The sequence below is a fragment of the Eumetopias jubatus genome, unplaced genomic scaffold (genome assembly GCF_037043125.1).
Source record: "Eumetopias jubatus isolate StellerSeaLion01/CBP00866 unplaced genomic scaffold, mEumJub1_p1.0 scaffold_6, whole genome shotgun sequence".
In the NCBI taxonomy this organism is placed as follows: domain Eukaryota; kingdom Metazoa; phylum Chordata; class Mammalia; order Carnivora; family Otariidae; genus Eumetopias; species Eumetopias jubatus.
The window spans coordinates 26,231,906-26,236,991 of NW_028274812.1; positions in this window are offsets into that span (position 1 = coordinate 26,231,906).

Here is a 5,086-nt window from a genome sequence, read left to right on the forward strand (position 1 = left end):
TTTCCACGGTTTTCTCACCTCAGGGAGACCATTTTCTCTTTCCAAGTATATATTAAATTCTGCAAAGACAGACATTGTACCTTTTATCTTTTATATTTCTTCCAATGAAGCTACCATCAAGAGTGTTTTGCTTGCATGTTCCATTAATACTCATGTATTGAGTTTTGGTGTAAAAACTCACCAAACTCAAACACCTGAAATTCTATTGGGGAAGAGGAGGGATGTGCAACAAAACAATTCAGTTGAGCCTCTGCCTTCAGCTGGGGTCATGATCCCAGGATCCTGGGATTGAGCCCCACACTGGGCTCCCTGCTCAGCCGGGAGTCTGCTTCTCCTCTGCCCTTCCCCACTGCTTGTACACTCTCTCTCTCTCAAAAATAAATAAATGAAATCTTAAAACACACACAAAGGAAACAAATAAAAATCAACTATTAACCCGAAAACAAAGAAAACAAAAAAGATGGGTAAGTTGTATTTTGTTTTGTTTTGGTACCTTTTATTTAGGAGGGGGAGTGGTCCCCTCAGATCCCCAGAAGATAGAGAGATTAATGGGGGCTAAATTGTCAAAGAAGCCATGGGGAAGCCATGAAGATCAGTCTTTTAAAAGGGCATGAAAGCAGCAGCACCTGGCTCGTTCAGTTGGAAGAGTATGTGACTCCTGATCTCAGGGATCGTGAGTTCGAGCCCCACGCTGGGTATAGAGCTTACTAAAAAATAAATAAATAAACTTAAAAAATAAATTAATAATAAAAGGACATGAAAGCAAGAATGAGTATAGCGCCTACAGAGGGTAGAGAGGAAGCCATAGAGACTCTGGTGTTTGTTGAGTACAATTGGAAAGCAGATCACGATGGGCACAGTGCAGCAATGGACACACAGCTGGTTACAGTCCAGACCTAGATAACTGGTACAGAAGCTAGAACTCACCCTCCCTCCCTCCCTCCCTTGCTTTCTTTTTCCTGATAGTACTTACTCTAGTACATATTTTTAATTTTTATTACTATATGGTATATTTTATTTTTATGTTTATTTACTTTGTTACTTTCCGTCTTTCCTCACTAGAATGGAAGTTTCAAGAGAGTGAGGATTTCTCCATGGAATCCTCAGTGCAGGGGCCCCTGGCTGGCTCAGTTGATGGAGCGTGAGACTCTTGATCTCGTGGTGGTGAGTTCGAGCCCCATGCTGGGTGTGGTGATTACTTAAAAATAAAATCTTAAACAACAACAACAAAAGAATCCTTAGTGCCTAAATCAGCACCTAGCACATAATGTTTAATTCATAGCTGTGGAATTAAAGAACACATAGAAGAACATCTAAAAGAAATAACCAAACCAGACCTCAAAAAAAGGGGGGGGCTTCTAAACCCACATTACTATGCTCTTGGCAGAAATAACATCCTTCCCCAGTAGGTAAAATATTTAAACCAAAATGGGTGGCTCTGTTTGAGGCAAGCTTTTACAGCGAGGAGCCCTGTCATAGCAATAGCTTCTTCAGCAATAGCAGTGGCCAGGCAAGTATCAATTTCTACACATTGTATTTCTAATATCTCCTCTGGAAGTAGCACTGAAAATTCAGATTTGTATCACCTAGATTTCATCTTCAGGATCCTCCATGTTTTTTCCCAATTAAATCAATATTTTCCTCTGCTGCCATTCTAAAGCACAATTTAACCACAGTGCGTTAGTCTTTCTTTTGACTATCTACAGGGTTTAACTTGGATAATTCAACACTGGCCCTCTCTAAATGCCACTTTTAATTCTGCACCAATTATCTATTGCTGCCTAACAAATTAGCCCACAATCTAGCAGCTCAGAACAACACACGTGTATTATCTCACAATTTCTGTGTCAGGGATCTAGGCATGGCTTAGCTGGGTCCTCAGGCTCAGGATCTCTCGTAAGACTGCAGTCATGTCGAAACTCAGCTCTGGGAGAATCCATTTCCAGACTCAGTCTTGAGGTTGTTGGCAAGAGTCAATTTCTCAGGGTAGCTGGCCTGAGGCCTCCCCCAATTCCTTATCATATGAGCCTCTCCATAGGGCAGCTGGCTTCATCCAAGTGAGCCAGAGAAGGGTGAGCAAGACAGAAGCCAGTCTTTTTTGTAACCTAATCTCAGAAGCAAGAAGCAAGAAGCCAGTCACCAGGTTCAGCTCACGCTCAAAGGGAGGGGATATCACAAGGGAAGAAATACCAGGAGATGGTGATCAGTGAAAACCATCTTAGAAGCTGCCTACTACAACTAGGTTAATATATTGCTTGCAATCCAAATTTGAATTCCTAAGGGCTTCAAATTTAGTTTATAAGACAAGGGTGGATTGTAGTAATCATTTCACAGTATATACATATACTTTGGTCTTTGTACATTGTAAATATATACAATTTTTATTTGCTAATAAGACAAGAAGAGAGAAAAGGTATGAACTTATTGGGGTTCTTCCTTCTAAATTACTGTTTCAACTAATTAATCTTTGGTGATCTTGGATGAGTCAACTTCATGAATCTAAAATAACTTCTGCAAAATAATCTTTATTTAAACCATTTCAGTCCTCTGTATTCAAAACACTATTGATGCATGGAACGAACCCAACAGTATAGTACATTATTGGACCAAGGGCTGGCTTCACAGACACCTATTTTTTGTGCTAAGGCTACACTCTGCCTGTTTGTTGAGTCAATTTTGATTGAGCTTGAGTAGAATTCTTTCAAGATTCCTCCTCCTCCTTTATTTCCACTTAGAAGAAGTTCTACCAAGAATGCCCTGAAGAACACTAGTTATATAAGTCATGCCTCTGTTCCTGTGGCTAAATAAATCTAGGAAACACTGGATACTTTATTAGTCATAACATACATGACTATAGTAAAGACCCAAAAAATCCAGCAATAAAGAAACCTGCCTACTCTCAATTTAGAATTTCCCAAGCTTATACAACCTATAGACCCTTTTACATGCAATACCCGTTAACATCCTGTGAAACTAGAGTTCTGCTAAATACTTTTTTTGGGAAATAGTGTCTTAGAGCAAAAAATACCTATTTCTATCTTTAGCATTCAGGTGAGTTGATGCACTGGCGAAAATTCAAGTGAAAAGATAGGCACTGGATCCTTCTTATAAACAACCAGTTCTTTAGAAAATGTCTTGAGAAATATCTTTAAAACTCCTCAATCTCCAATGCTTATAAGGATATAAATGCATTGAGTACTAATGTAAAACAGTTGAACATTCACAATACTGCTTCCATTTTCAGAAACATCAATAATGTTATCATTGTTCCATCGAAGAACAAAAATTTATATCAACAACCTAGTAAGGACTACCTTCTCTTTTTAATGGAAAGACATCATTACCAATATTCTAACCAGAGAAGCAACTTCCAAACTTTGTTCAGAATCTTTGATGTAACAAATACTGTAGAATCTAGAAATATATTGCTTTGTACTCTCTATATATGATGCAGTTCTTTTCTTTACCATCATGTGAATGATCAGTTGGTCTAGTAATAAGGGCTGTTATGTCTGTTTCTGGAGTTAATTTTGATTGATGTTCAATGGAACTCTCTCTCAAAATTTCCCTTCCTTCTGCAGAATATTCATACTGAATCCTTGAATACAAATATGGTACTGCACAGATTAAAGATGGCCACAATTTGGTTACTCCTCTCTCCAACATGTGGAGTCTATTTTCCCTCCCCTTGAATATGATCTGGCCTTGGGACTTGCTTTGATCAACTAGAAATACAGCAAAAGTCATGTTGATATGGTTCCCATCCCTTTAGCTTTTGCTCTATTCTCTTAAAGCTAGCCATCATGCTGTGGAATGATGACAGACCAAACAGGAGAGGTGACAAAGACTCTCTCCTTGACCCAAACTTTCATCAGGCCCCTCTGGGTCCTCTTTTTGAAGAGGTCCTAACCCTGGGCTCTGTCCTGGGTCTGCTCACTCCACGGTTAGCAAAAATCCTGCTGAGTCAGTCTATTGAAAATATCCCCCTCTTGATACCTGATCACCCTCAATACCTTATCACCCCGGCCTGCCTTCAGCAAGAATCCTATCTAGTCAGTTTAGCCAGGGTCTCCTTAACCCTGATGTTTCTTTTTAGTGATTTTTCCAACCACTGACCCCCAACCCTGCCCCTTGGCTTTAAATTCCTACTTTTCCTTGTTGTTGTATTCAAAGTTGAGCCTAATCTCCCTCCCTTACTACAAACTCCATTGTAGTGGTCCCCCTGGATAAAGTCTGCATTACCATCTTTAACAAGTATTGTGAATAAATATCCTTTTAACAAAGGATCCCAGACATTTGGAAGATAAGAAGTGTCAACCTAAGGAGGCAATAATTAAGCCAGAGCATTTATTTGGGATCAAAGAATTGCAATTCAAGGTACACAGATTTGGGTAGCAAACCAAATAGGGTCCCACTTGAGACCAAAAGTCAGGAGCTTTTAAAGCAAAAAGGGAATGCTTGTATACATCATTTACAAAGAATTTTTGATTGGTGTTGGCAGTAGAAAGCTAATCTTGACTGCATATAATTGGTTGCTAAGGCTATCACTAAGCAAAATCTCCCACTGTAGCAAGTTGCAGGTGTTCTGACTGAGTCCTTGGAATATTTGCGGTTTGGCCCAGTTCAAAAGTTCATGCTTCCACCAGTGAGGACACGCATAAGGCCCACCCCCTTAATAGCCTCCTAACTCCATTTTAAAACCCCTTGACATAAGCAACCCCATTCAATTGTACCATTCCTGGGAGCCATCTTTGATGTTTCAGCCTCAGCCAAGCTCCTAGTTCAATAGTTCTCAGCCTGGGCTATTCTGCCCCTAGGGACATTTTTGGTTGTCACTATTAGCATCTAATAGGTAGAGGCCAAGGATGCTGCTAAAATCCTACAGTGCACAGGACAGCCTCCCCAACAAATAATTCTCTAGCCCCAAATGTAGTGAGAAGGTTGAGAAATCCTATTCTGACTGAATGCAGCCGTATGAGTCACCATAGCTTCACCATGTGGAGCAGATTGCCCAGATGAGCCCAGCCAATCCACAGAATTGTGAGAAATAATACATTGCTGCTGTTCTAAGCAACTATTGGGGCAG